This window comes from Rattus norvegicus, chromosome 3 (genome assembly GCF_036323735.1).
Source record: "Rattus norvegicus strain BN/NHsdMcwi chromosome 3, GRCr8, whole genome shotgun sequence".
NCBI lineage: Eukaryota > Metazoa > Chordata > Mammalia > Rodentia > Muridae > Rattus > Rattus norvegicus.
In genome coordinates, this window is record NC_086021.1 from 121,678,598 (window position 1) to 121,694,142 (window position 15,545).

At 39.4% G+C, this 15,545-nt stretch overlaps 1 long non-coding RNA gene across 1 annotated transcript in view; it reads right to left on the reverse strand.

Annotated features, from left to right (window-relative positions):
- Window positions 1–15,545, reverse strand: part of LOC120101629 (uncharacterized) — a 38,112-nt gene that overhangs the window by 12,854 nt on the left and 9,713 nt on the right. Inside the window, exon 2 of the long non-coding RNA XR_005502340.2 lies at window positions 15,279–15,429. This is a non-coding gene — a long non-coding RNA (uncharacterized LOC120101629). The remainder of the gene's footprint in view (window positions 1–15,278; window positions 15,430–15,545) is intronic.

Here is a 15,545-nt window from a genome sequence, read left to right on the forward strand (position 1 = left end):
AGTTTGTTCCTACTCTTCATTGAGTTTCATTTGTGAGTACCAACTTTCCAAAATGTTTAGAGAAACCACATATTTTTAAACTAATAATGGTTATTCCTAAATGATTCTTAAGTTTTTAAATGTATGTGTGGGTGTCTACATGTATGTAATTTTACTGTGTACATACCTGGGTATCCAATGAGGCCCAGAGAGTGTCATCGCATCTCCTGGAACTGGAGTTATAAATAGCTGTGAATTACTGTGTGTGTGCTGGGAACTGAATTCAGAAGCCCTGCAAGAGCAACAAGTGCTCTTAACAGCTGAACTCAGTCCCTGACCCAAAATGAATGATTGCTAAATAAGGAATTTCTTAATCAATCTCCCCTCTGGAAGTAAATACTTCACATCATACTCGTTAGACATGTCTTAAGCTGCCATTCTCCTTTGCTCAAATAAGTCACCCACGCAGCCTGTAATAAATAAAACGGACATCTTTGTGGCATATTTTTCCTAGTGAGATCTCTGGCTGACTGCAGAGTTGACATGTTTTCCTTAAGACTTCCTTTCCAGCCTACATGATCCTCAGAAGCAGATTTAAGATCAAGGTGAGCCCTCATAGAGACAGGAGTGAAGTTGGGCAGCAATGGATAAAGCTTACGAGATTCATTAATCATCTCGGAGGCACTGCGCTTATTAAAGACAAGTTAGTTAAAGCAGAACAGAAAACAAACGGAGTGCGCTGCATCAAGACATCTGTCGAAGGCAAAATCCACAACCTCATTTTCAAATACATTAGTGATTTGGGTTGTATCACACAGTAGGAGCTAAGGACCTTGCAAACCACGGGCTTCTCTGTTACCATGACAATTCTCGAGTATGCTGAGAATGCAGCAGGGATGACTGTTCCATGAAAGCACTGAGCCTGGACCTGTCCAGATGTGATGGTAGCGTGTTAGTAAGAGAGTCTTTTGTTACCTCTTCATTTCTGAGGTCCTTTGTAGAGTGTCAATGCTGTTAGTTCTGCAGAAGCTACTTAGCCCAGTGACTCTCTCTTAATCCCACATGCTGTTTCATTGCCCTCTGTTTACTTCATTCTCCATCACTCTGGAAAATATACTTCTACATGGCGTCCTTCAAGGACACAGAGGCAAATCCATAAATAGTGGAAACACAAAGTGAGTGAGGGTACAGATGACTGGATGAGCTCACAAGACAGTAGAAAACCAGAATGGCGATGTAATGGGGTCATGACTCTCAGAGATGGGTTCATAAAGCTTACAGGCACTTCCAAACTGGGTCTAGTTAGCATATCACCTTGTTTATCCAACCTAGAAAAGTTTGGATTAAAAGGCTTATAAATTCTCTAGTTACTAGAAGTTTGTGAAAAGTATTATGGGGGGTATTTTCTTTTTTAAATGTCCTCTAACATAATTTTTTATCAAGAAAGGTAATAGGTATACTTTTCTCTTACTAAAAGTTATTGAAAAGTATATGGCTTCTTCCATATAAGGGGAAATGCTAGGCACAAACTAACCAAATCACCTGGCTCGACATACTCATGCCTGGTAGGAAAGCAACGTCATGGGAAGGCAGCAGGTACCTATTACTTTTGCACAGTAGGATTTAGCAAAAATGGGGACAGTACAAAATAGCCAAACAGGATGAGATCCTGAGGAAAATGGAATCCTAATTTCCAAATTTTAAGGGAGCAAGTACACAGGCTATCTTCTTAAGGGATAGATCCAAGGTGTTGCAAATGAGCAAACAGGATTCAATAAAATAAGAAACCAACACCAAAACAAAAATCTCATGAGCCAAGAGATGATATATCTGGGAAATAATGTTCATAAAAAGCTAGCTTTTGATAACCAGTGCCATGAAGCTGTTATTATCCCTGATTAGTAAAACAGTTTGACAGCAACCAGTTATGAAGAAGAGAGACAGGGGGGCAAGCTTAAAAACACTTAGATAGAGAGGTATTATTTTGCAAACAACAAATGATTTAGAATGGTCTGAACTAACATCATGTGGAGTCACTCTCATGTTGTAGAACTCAATAAATAATGTTTTTTAAAGACTTCACAGCTCGCCTTGATCTGCTTGTAATTGTAGTCCACTGTTGGTTTCATGGGTATCGTATTTCCAGATACCAAGTGCTGAAAGATTTATTCCTGTTGAGCTGTGCCTTGGGGTAATTTTAGTTTTCATAAAGTCTAATTCCACAATTATAACCACCTGGAAAAAACAGAGTATTCTTCCTATCTATTTCCATAGCATGAAACAACATTTCTATTAGAAGCCCAGTTGTCACAAATGGCTCTGTTTTCATTCTCCTTAATTTTTTTTCATATTCAACCCTCAACCTACAAATGTTCAACTGTCATAAAAGATCAGTGTTACTCAACTGCCGGCATTAATCTTTTGTTTGAGATGTACAAAGAGAAATAAAGGAGGCATCGCAAATGTCTCGGCGGCATAAGTAGATCTTGAAATGATAAATAACATAACCTGTGAACGCCAGTTACAGAGTTCTTACATAGAAGAAATTCCTAAACACTGAAGCCCATGGCATCACTGTCAGGAGCTCCATAAATAAGACCTCTTCAGTACCTGACATTGGACTTTTCTTTCTTGGGATGCTCGGCTAAATAAGTACGCTCCCTTGCTTGTCGGAATTCTTCATGCCCATTTCCAGAAATGTTGCTGCAGATAAGTAACACTGTCATGTTCATTTTGTCAACCAGGCACTGATTATCCTTTTCTACATGAAGTCCTGGAGCATTAGCAAGGTCAGAAGCAGTCTTTCAGAAATCCTTTCCTATGGTACTGTGTCCGGACCTTCCGTCAGGAACACCCATAAATAATCTTTGTGGAAATGCACATGTATTTCCCAATGTTTTATACAGTTATATCGTGAAAAAGAAAAGAAAAGAAAAGCCAATAGGGCTTTGGGGATTTTGAACAAAAAGGAGAAGGAAGCCATTCATTGTATGCATTGACTAAATACAGACCATGTGGCACAGAGGATGGCATAGCCGACTCTTTGATATGCTTTTATAGTGACTTGACTTTGTGTTCTTAACATCTTCCTGTTTGTTTTATTTTATTTTGACAAATTGCTTATGAAGCATTTGCAACTGATGCACATATCACAAAATTATTTCTGCCAAGATTCCTCTGTGACCTGCCCGTGGGACATGCCAGGCTCCAGGATGCATCGCTCTATCAACCCGGATTTTTCCAGGACAATGCAAATTATGACAAACTCCATCATCCTGAATTATGTGCTTCATGCTAATCTCACTAATTCTGAAGAATCAAGGGGGCTTGCTGTTCTGCTGAAGGGCATCCTGTCTGATTGAATGATAGGAAAAGATTTGTCCCCTCCTCACGATCCCAGCTGTGGCCACCACCAGCCCACTGCTGCCAGGCAACTATGTAAGTTGCGTTGCTGAATCAAATTTATATCAGCTGAACTTTTGGACAAAGCCTCCCCTTTATCAAAAAGGGCGGGGCTTGGGAGTAAATGAGGAGAAATTATATTTTATGCGTTTATGGATTCTTGCATCCACTTGTAATTACTTAAAGTGAAGGATTAGAATTAACTTACAATAAATGTGATGAAAAAGAGAGGGTCTTCACATCCAGAGCTCTCAACTGAAGTTTTGCATCCTCAACCACAGCAAATGGTCACCAGAGAAGTCTCTTACAGAGTAAGACAGCTAACAATTCTTCTAGGCTTCAGAAGGTGGCGGTAAAACCACACGAAAGAAGCTTAGGGTCTCTATTCCATTCCATGGCCACATTGCTGAAGTAAACATGTTTAATTCCCAAAGAAACATATATTTTATCCAGTGGCATAATTTACTTATAACATTAAAACTCAAACATGGAGCAATTTGTAGCAATAACCATGATTATGCTGTTAGTGGTCCAAATGTCACTGTCTAGATGAAGCTAAATGATACCTAGCATCAGAGAGCTTCTGTGATTTATTTTTTATGATCATGGATAGAACTCACATGTTTAAAAGGATCACCAGAAAACTGCCTTCCATAAATAAAAACAGGATGGAAAGACTGCAAGGATCTCATGTCATCGTGCAGAGAGAAGACGGCAAAGCTCTGTCAGAGCCATCAAGTAAATTTTGAATAAAACACTTCCAAAAATCAGGTAAATATCCTGAGTATCTCTAGTGTGATGTTTTGGATTTTAAAATATATTTCTGTGAGCAAATAACTCACCTTATAAATTAAAATGTGTCTAAACTGTTTTGTCCTTTATAAATGCTTCCTGAAATGTCAGAATAAAATAAAGGCTTTTTAACACATGTTATGCGTGTAATGCACTGAAATTGATTATTTTAGCTACTTCTAGAAAATGTAGTACAATAAATCTGTTTTTAAGTGTTAAGACTAAAATATCCTATTCACACATGTAGTAATTTTCTTTTGAGGAGTTCTGGTCTAATGCATATTTCTAACTGGAAATTACGGAATATTATAGTCCTTTTATGCCATTATCATACATCAAATTGAAATTGTTATGCATAGTCCAAAAAGGAATGTAAACTATATGAAAGTTGCACAGGAATGTAAGGTTGACAAGGGTTCTACAATAAGCATATAGTTTACCTCTTCTCTGCAATAGAGGCATGGAAGTCAGCATTTGCATTTGTGCCCTATTGGAAGGCTGCATAATTGTTTTAATGTTTCAGCAAGTCACTAGACAAACTTAATATATATACAGTACGAATCAACATTAAGGTATTACTCAGAAGAGACAGGGAGATCTTTAGCTTTCTACTTTGTTCCCAGTGAGACTCGAGCCCCTCAGAGAAACATGACGCTATGAATGTCTCTTCAGCAAAGACACTGGGCACACCCTATGCATGCTGTGGCTTGTTGACATGAACCAGGGCAGGCAGACACCAATAATACATGAAGTGCGGTTCAGAGGCAATTAGGATCAGTTGTCAAGGCCAGGCCATTAATGAAAGAACATGTCAGAGAAGCTGGAGACTTCAATAGTTGAGGGCAAGAAGGCGATTTAGTGTGACAGATCGAGTCCTTCCAGTGTCCTCAGTGGTACATGCTAATACCAGCCTTAACAACCCTTTGTGGCAGTGTATAATGTGACTAACATGGACTTTGATTCAGCAAAATGACTGCTGCCACTGTTACTCTGTCTCATTTTGAACAACAGCAACAGCATTGCTACAAATAATTACTCCTTCCATCCCTCTCTCGGCCACTTAAAGCATTCTCCCTTTGCTCACACCATGGCTGTGCTACTTAGTGATAGGGGTGTCGATTGCTTCAGTTTATGTGAAACTTTTTAGAAGCACAGGGAATGCTGACTAAGAAACTATAATAGATTTTAGAAGGTAAAATAATCAGACCCAAGCCAATCTCAGGTAGCTAATTCAAATATGATAATTTTTAATAAAAGAAACAATATCTACCATCTATGGTAATGCCATGCAGCAAAGAAAGTTATTTAGTTGTGACTCAAACTTACTAGGAGTAAATTAAGCCAACCCTTAAAGACATGAAAAAAAAAACAAAACAAAATAAAACAAGGTAGTGTAGAGAGAGAATCACCAGGTTGCGACTTTAAAAAGAAAGCATTCACAATGCAGTTGGAATTTGAAATAAAATCCTATAGTCTTATAACCTGGCCATCAACGATATGTGGGAATCAGGTAAATTATTTATTCTCCACAGAGAATGTGCCGTTGTGAGACAGCTCCATTCCAAAGATGCTTATGCTACAGTGAGATGTTAAATCACACACCTGCGTTGTCTTCATGTCTGGAGACTGGCTTTGTTTACTTCTGTGGGCCTCCTCCTCCATTTTATTTTCTAGATTATTTGGATAAGATCTACGAAGGAGAAACTCACTTAAAGAAAAATGTCTAAAACCTACTCATAAACTCTGAATGGTCTTCCCACTCCACGCACACACTCTTCTAGGATTGACTTCCAGCATTTCAAATATACAAGGTGCTATTGTGATCTCTTAGGGCTTTAGACAGATAGCTACACCACATCTACGTATGAGTGATGCTACACAGATGTGAGGAACGAAATGGTATGTGCATGGAGATTAATGAAAAATCTGGGGTCATGGCACCTTGTGCATTTTCCCCCGATTTGCTTTGAGACTTCTTCAGGCCTTGTTTTCCTGCCCTGTGAACAAGCACTTCTTTCTTTCAGCCTGAGTTTTGGCCCTCTGCTCACCTCCTCTCTGATCTTGGCCACTGCCACTCCTTTTCCTAAAGCACTTTTCATTATTAGCTTTCTCGCTTCTTCATAAGCATCTTTTACTCTGGCTTACAGACTCAAGCCTCGAGCGTTAGCCTAAGCCTAGCCAGTACAAATATCTAAATGCTCACATAATTCTGAACGATTTCATGAATAATTTCTTCGATTACAATTACTTCTGGAAAAAAATGTAAAAAATATATCCTTTCTACTTGTGCGCAGCCTAAATGCACTCAGATACTTGTGATTGCTTGTAACCTACTTTATATGAACAATGTGCCGAGGGTATTGTCTGCCTGTTCCTAAGTAACAGCAAACGTATGCTCTGCATAGAAAATCTCAGTGTCTCAATAATCTTCTCTTGGCCCATCAGAAACACCTCTCGTTCAGGGTCTGCCCTCAGGTTGGTTTCTGTTCTGAGCTATGATTAGGCACGGCTCTCACTCTGAGCTCCTGGTTTCTCCCACTGTTAAGGGCTGATGTTGAAGCAGATCTGAGCCAGTGGGCAGCAGGAACTGGTTGTTTCGTCAGGCTTCTAGGCTGCAAGCCACAGAAGCAGGCCTACTGCGAAGTTGGCTATGACTCTATCCACGGGTCAGATCGAGGTTTTGGGCCTATCTAAAATAAAAATGACTTTGGTATTTCTTCATTTTGGTAATAAAATATTCAAATGCACCAGAAGGAAATCCCAGGAGGCTGGGCCATTCTAGAAAGTGCACATTTCTGCAGTGAGCCACATTTTGGAGAGGGACTTTGATACTGCATTCGTGCCCCACCCCCACTTTGTCTGAAACCCTGGCATTTCTCATCTGTCATAATGTGTTTACTTTGAGCATAACATTTTAAAGGTATTATTTTGCTTTCTAAAAATTCACTCCTAGAAGGCTTGTTTTCCTTCGCCAGCATAATTATATCTCATTTCTTCAATCGTTACCTCATATTTTAATAATATGCTGCCATTTGAGTATAGCTATAACCATAATAATGAACACAGAGTTCAAAGATCACTATATATATAGATGGCATGAACCATTAGCAAGAAATATTCTATACCACAAAGAGCTCACACTATGAAACTCTAAAATCCACTATAGAATTCTGACTAAGGCATCTTTCTGTGTAATTAACATAAATCTCTTTATCAAACATGCTAGTTTTAATAACAAATGGGGACATTTTTACAGGAAAAATAAAGAATAGAACACAAATAAAATTATAATATGAATAATTTAGTTATCTCTTCATATCTCATCACGGCATTGTGCAGCTATAATGGACCTAAACCAGAACTATTTCACTTAAAAATAGGTCTCTCTCTTTTTCATATATGTCATTGAGATTCACATCATCACTCGCACACAAAAACACATAATTAATCCTAATTGTTTCCAACACTCAGAAGAAGAGAAATGGAATCTGTGGTTTCTCTCTTTTATGTGTGCTAAGCCTTTCTGCCCACAAGGGCACCATTTAGTAAATTACTTCCTCTGAAACTCTGGCCAGTGCCCTCTTGGCCTAGAGGAGTTAATGCAGTTGCTAGAGGTGAGTCACTGAATTCCTTTGTGACAGAAAAATGAAAGTCAGGGACCGTTCAGGGATGTCCTACTTTGCTATGAATGATGACCCAGAAACAAGGGGGAAAGGCACTTCTTCGAAGCAAGTCGTAACAGGGAAAACGAAGGATGTGTACAATAAATGCCCAGAGTGTTGGGTAGGAAAGGAAGGTACAAAAGGAAATAGAAGCTCAATGAACATTTCCCATGTGGTCATTCATATAAAAACTTTGAGTTTAAAACTAATTAAGATGACTTAATTCTCTGTTACTGTCTCATTGTCTTAGTTTCACTCAGTATTAAAGGGGAGCACAATCACCCCTAAGTTTCTGGCACTCCAACTTGTAGGTTCTAAGCCCTGCTTTGGGGAAGTGTTACACCTTAGCCATCCAGCCGATTGTTCCAAGCTTGGCTGACTTCATTCCCACAGTTAGCTGTCATTGGGTTTTTGATGCAGTCATATTCTGAAACATGCCCCTGTTCCTGAATCAACTCCTAACACAGCAATTTGTTCTATGCTTCAGGTTATAGATTTGCTGTACCACTAATGCTCTCTTCCCAAGTTTTGTCTTGCCCTACCAAGCAAGTCTGAGAGGTGACATGCTATTTATTTCCTTAGTCATGACTGAGATCTTAATGAATCTGTGTATCCTCTTACCTCTACATCAGTGGCTCTCAACCTGAAGACCATGACCCTCTTGGGAATCAAGCAACACTTTCACAGGGGCAAATATCAGATATCCCGCTTATCAGATATTTTCATTATGATCACAGCATTAGCAAAATTACAGTTATGAGGTAGCAATGAAAATAATTTTATGATTGGAGGTCACCACAACACGAGAAACTGTATTAAAGGGTTGCAGCATTAGGAATGTTGAGAATCACTGTTCTAGATGTTCCTTGCTCCCACAATTCCCATTTCACCCAATTTTTCAGATCATTGTTATTAATAAAAATCTTTAGTTTCTGTTTTCACACATAGCTTCTTTGATATTGCCCTTTCAAGACCAACTAGATCATGTTGATTGGGACTATAGATGTTCAAAAGGCATCTTGCCAGTGTGTCCAACCTGTGGTCCACGGCAGTACACCTCCATGGATAGCTGCTATGGAACCCCAAACCATTTATAGACTATATCACCATGCTACGGTGCAGAGCACTCTGGAATAGAGCAAAAGCCCTCCTTGCACTTTCACAGTATCTCCTGTTGGTTCCGTTGTACTATCCTCCCATTACTGATGTCTGAAGACCCAGTTTAATCAATATTACTCATCCTTGCTCAGTATCAGCTATGGGCCGTACACTATGCTAGAGATAAAATGGTGATAAAAATGTTCACAGTCCCTTTCTTATAGGGTCTTATGTAGTAAAGGAGTGAAACTCGCTAACACATTCTTAAAGACAGAGGCACACCTGTGCCTGTGGCAATGGGAAAAGGTAAAAGGCAAAAGTAATAAGATCCTGGTTAGCCAGGTCAGGAAATTAGGGGGCATTCCTAAAATGGGAAGCTTGTGTAAAGAATATAGGGAAATGCGTGTTCTGTGGAAAGGTGACCTACAAGAGCTCAGTGAAACTGGGTCTTCTCACTGCTCTAGCCACATGGCTGACAGCTACGTCAGGAGTGAAGGACTATTTCCAAAAGAGCTTTGTTATTGGGGCCACTTTTGTTACCTAAAATGCTATCACCTCATCTTTGCAAATTAGAAAGAAACCAAGATTGAGCAGAAAGCTAATACAACCTAACTGCCCACAGCTCCCTCCTATCCACTTTTGTCCTGGGCTAAGCCTCCTACTCTATTTTCATTTGGTGTGACCTCCCTAAACCTTTTCTTAGGCCTTGCAGAAATCAGAATTTCTCGGTGACATCTCACTTCCATAGCCACAATGTTTCTCCTCAACATTTTTGTTCCCTGTGAGACCACATATGTTTCAATTCTTCATCTTTTCCTGAGTCCTACGAAGATGTTTTTGTTTTATTTGGTTTTCCCTTCTCTACTTTCATATTCTAGGACCCGGATCTGGAAATTTTGCCCCTTTCTTTAGAACTTCTAACCTCTTAGCAACTCAAGCTGCCACCGGTCAACCGTCACTTCCCACTCATATCTTTAGATATTAATCACTGGGTTCCCACACTCATCCACTGACTGACTCGGATCCTGCTTCACTCCCTTTGTGACTTACTGGTCAACATCCTTGATGGCTTCTACATGTGAGCAGATAGTCCACCTGCCAAGGTTTGAATAGTTCACATGTTAGAAAGTTAATCTACAGATCAGTGTGTAAATGGGATGGGTCAAATCATGATAGTGTAGTCCCTATAGTGGTATCAATGTCTTTATATAAAGGGGAGGAGATAAAATGATAAAAGGTGGAGAGAGAGAGAGGTGGAGAGAGAGATGGAGAGAAAGAGAGAGAGAGAGAGAGAGAGAGAGAGAGAGAGAGAGAGAGAGAGAGAGAGAGAGGAATCCTTGAGCTAGCACTCTTGCTTAGTGACTTTTGTCACGGTGCCCCTTTGCCATGTTATAATGTAGCACAAAGGTCCCCATTAGACACAGAGCCCTTGAAAACTACATGTGATCCACTCTCTCTCTCTAGCCACTGAAAAATGCTAGAGAAAAACAACTACACAGATAGAGATCATGCTAAAATTTTATTACAAATTTCTGCTGCCCAATCCCAATACAATTCCCTAGGGTCCTAGCTTCCTTTCTGTTGCTGGGACAAAACAAGCAAGGAAGCAAACAAATGACAAACAAGAGAGCAACAGCACCAACAGCAACAACAACTCTGACCAAAAGCAGCTTAGGGGAGGAAAGAGAGTGATCCAGCTTCTGTGGAGCCATGAACTCAAGGCGGAAACCTGGGGACAGGAATGATGGACGGACACCGCTTGCTGACTTGCACTTTGACTCATTTAGACCACTGCTCAGCTGGCTTCCCTATGTTGCCCAAGAATGCCTGGCTGGGGAACAGTGCCATTCACAGTATGCCAGACCCTCCTATGTTAACTAGCAATCACGACGTACCCCCTCCAAGGGCAATCTTATAAAAACAGTTATTACTCAGTTGTGACTCTTTTTCTCAGGGGATGTTGACAGTTGATGCACTTCGTATTTAAATTTTCTCAGTCTCTTGACAACCACTTTATTTATCTCCCTTTCTCTAAATTGATGACATAGCTTCTTCCCTTCATGCTGCATCTTCCCGTAGATGACTGTAAAATCATTCCCCGCTCATCTAAGATTAATCCTTCAATTCCAAGTTTCCACCTACTCAACCTTATGGAGACTTGTATTCTGAAACTATTCTTTAACTACCCTGTGTGTTGTTCTATTGGAATGGGTTATGACTGTTAACATATAAAATATCCTGTAATCACTCCCATCTTAAAAACAATCTTTTCTTACTCCACTTCTCATACCCAATTTCCTCTGTCAACAAGACAATATTTCAGCTTCCTTTAATAGCAAATTCCTTGAAGTCAGGGCCCATATTCACTGTCTCTCCTCCCATTTCCACTGTGAACATTACCTACCAGGCTCTTTTCCCACTAGTCTGCTGAACTGTGGCTGGTTTGAGTTCTCAGTACATGTTTACAAGCCACTGGGCTCAGTTTTCTGATATCAATTTTTTTTCTACTCAGACTTGTCATTTCCCACTACCTGATTAATTTTAAAAATATGTATCTTAATTTTAAAAACAAAATATATCATCCAGTGGAGGAAATTCTCCATTTCTTCTTCCAGCCCCCTCCGTGTCTCCTTTCTACCTCTTACTCTGTCTCAAATTTATGACATCTTTTTCTCTGTTATTTTTACACACACACACACACACACACACACACACACACACACGCACACGCACACGCACACACACACACACTCACGCACGCACGCATGTACGCACGCACGCAGGCACACATCAATGGTATCTGCTGAGCCTGTTTAGTGTTGCTTAGATGTGTATGATTTCAGGGTTGACTACTTAGAATTGGACAATTTAGAGGCTTGTCAATTGGAAAAACAAGTCCTCACTCTCTCAAAAGTACTTTGTTTGGCTCTTGTCTGTGGACGGAGACCTGTGAGACAGCCCCCTTACATTATAATATGTCTCCTGGTATTATTGAGTTACCATGAGCTGAGATTCTCGGAGACATCATTTTGTTTCTTTTCTTCAGGTCCTCTGATTCTTATCACCATTTGATCCCTTCTTGTATGATTTTCCCTGAGCCTTCCACATGGGAGTTGTGTTGTAGACAAATCCCTTGCACCTGGGACCCCCATGGTAAAGTTGTTTATGCATTTTGATGAGTGGTATGCACTACAGCAGGGTACAGAGAACTGAGTAAGAAGAGTAGGTGGTAAGCTAGCAGGATGGGGTGGAGTTGGGTTATCATATACTGCTTATAAGCCACATAGAGCAACTTCGCTTTTATTGTGAATGTGGGATCTACTGAATTTTGTGGTCCCACATTGTGTGACTTTTATATTACTAGAAGATAATTGTGAATTCTATGCAGAGAAGAAATTACAGGGGAGAGAAATGTGGAAGAGACCTGGTCCCAGGCCTGTTCTACATCACAGAAAAGAATGGGGATGGCATGGATGAAGAGCATATGGATGGAGAACACAGGCTTCAGGCAGATAGAAATGGACAAAGTATGGAGCAGAGTAGTGCAATTTGCTGAAGGATGCACTAGACAATGAAGAAATGTGAACATTTCCGTGTTTTTACTTGAGAACTGCTAGACTATTTATGTTTTTTCCGAAATGGAAAAGAAATAAATTGCATGTGTAGGGGGTGTGCTGGATTGAACCGAGTTTACATAATACTGCAGAGCATATTTTCTATGCTTTTGTGCTGGGTCTGGCCATTTCTCACATGATTTTAGTCATTGTCTCCTTAGGTCCATTCCAAGTGTTGGTGCTTTCCATGTTCTCCGAAAAGTTAAGAAATGAAGCATGCCCTTGATCACGGTCTCTTGTGTCTCTGTGAGGTCTCAGGCTCATGTGACGGTGTAATTGCACCAGGTCTTGAACATTACCCAACTATGCTGCTTACCTTACAGAATTGCACTAGACAGAGTCACTAATATGTCTGTCATCTTCTCTCAGAATGTGAGAGACATCATCTGATGTCCAATGTTAGCATTGCATTATCACACTGAAATTATGGCAGATTATTTCTTGATGTGAGCAACTGCAAAACGATTTTGCTTTTTTGTTTTAAAGAAAGAAACTTTAAAAATCGTACTTTAACAATTTCATACATACAATGTACTCTGGTCATATTTTCTTGAATTAATCCCCCTTTTTCTTCCTGTCAAACCTCTATTTCTCAACAAGCTCCCCTTCACTTAGTGTGTGTGTGTGTGTGTGTGTGTGTGTGTGTGTGTGTGTGACTGTGTCCATCACACTGCATTTAATTAGGATTATTTACATGAGTATAGATAGGGGAGTTATATATCTTATTAGAGTTATTTATCTTATCAAGGACAACTCATCAAAACTATACCACATACCACTTGGAATATGCCTCCTACATCCTAGCAACCATTACCTGCCTAGAGCTGTGCAGGCAAAGCTGGAACCTTAGGAGCACTTTCTTATACATGATAGAATGGTGATGGGACCAGCTGTTCCAGGTCTTGGGCAGATAGCCATAGCTTCTCTCACATCTTGATTTCAACAGCGTTGCTGTATCCAGAAAAGAGCATTTCACAGTATTCCTTCCCACCCTTCAGCTCTCCTTTATTCCCAACCTTCTTCTTTGATATTCTTTGTTCTTTGAGCCTCAGAGGGGGTAAGATAGATGCTCTATTCAAGGTTGAGCACTCAACCATCACTCAGCCTCAGCATTTTGATCAATTACTTGTCTACGAACTAACCTTTACCCAACGGTAAAACAGAAGTTTGAAGCCATCCTTGACTGCAGCATCAAAAATGTGTCTCCAAAATAAAACAACAAAAACTTAATAACTAAATAAAGATAACAGCAATGACAAAGAAAAAAATACCAAAATTACAAAGATTCAAGAAAATTAATTCTAACATATATTATAATTGAAGCATACTACACATATTATACTTGTAATATATATTTATTTACATGTAGTATGATTTATGTAGAGAATTCCACTATTGTCAAAACCTAAGCCAAACCATGTTAAATACCACATCTTTGGCAACCAAAAAGGTTCCCCCTAGTGTAAATAGATACTTGGGGGTATTTATTTTCTCATTTTCAAAGTGTGCTCTATTTCCTGTGTAACACATTTTTCATCTGCCCAATTACTGGAGTTTTTTTTTCTACTATCAAATGATCATTTGTTCCTTTATTGTGGTGGCTGAGACATACTTTCATTGTTCCAGCTCACAAGCTGTGCAGATCCTGCCCACCGTTCTTGCCTGCAGCGGTTCACATCATTGGTGTATTATTTCATGCATGCCCTACTCTCTTATCAATTGCTTTTGAAGTAATGTTAATAGACTAGAAAATTGAGACATTTATGAAGTATAGGCAGTGTTTATGAAAAATCCATAAAATATGACACAGGCAAGACAAGATAAAAGCAGCATTTTAATAGATTATGGCAAAGAGATCCTGTCAGACTTGACAACTGACTCCTTCGAGATCACTAATTTTTATAGGATTAATTCTGTGGTATAAAAAGTGAAGTTAAATGTCCTAATTAATCTGTAAATAGCACACCCACAATTAAACCTTGTGGCCCCTTCTTGGATTGGGTTGCAATGATTTTTAAAAAGTAATTATCTCATATTCATAATGAAGGAGGTTTTCCTTTTCCTCCTCTTTTTTTCCCTTGTGACATTTCAGCTAAATATTCACTAGCATTCAAACTTTAATAGCAGTCTTCTGAACACAAATTGGCTCACAGCTTGGTGTGGAACTACACCAGTCTTTGTAAGCTACGCGTTTTTGAATTTAGTGTAAAAATTAAATTTGTAACCATAATCTGAGAGTTTATTGGATTAATTGTGTGGAGGAGAAAAGCTAGAGTACCTCCACTTGGTCACAATTACTCTTTGTACCTGCAGCATCCTCAGAAGGCTTCTATCTCTTATGGAAACGTCTTCTTACAGTCCCCAAAAAGGGATACCATATGGAAGTCCCATTTCTGATGGAGTTCAACAGTACATTATATAAATAGATGGATAAATGAGTGAATAAATAAATAAATAAATAAATAAATAAATAAATAAATAAATAAGACAGTGGTCTGGCTTTCCCATCAAGACACTTGAGAAATACCGACTCTGTTCATCTTTCTTCTACCATTCATTTTTGAATTTTAAAACTTTATTTTTTATATTAATTTGATTTTATTTTATGAGAGAGAGCCTAATGCAGTCCAGGTTAGCCTTGACGTGGCTGTGTAGCTGAAGATGACTTTAAACTTCTGATGCTCCTGCCTCCACCTCCTGCATGTTACAATTACTGGCAAGTACAGCATACCTGGCTGATGGAGTGATGAGGTCAGACTGAGGGCATCGGGCATGGGAGAGAAGCACTCTATCCACTGAGCCACATCCTCAAACTTGGATCTTGTAAATCTTTCTGTAAATCACAGTGTTATCAGCATGTAGTCAGATGGAAATATTGTACTCTGTTAAATGCAAAAGATTCCAGAATATTTTCTAAGGCGCGGGTGTTAACAATAATGCACGCTAAGCTTGAGGATTTACATTCATTATTTCATCAGATCCTGACAAGAACTCTGAA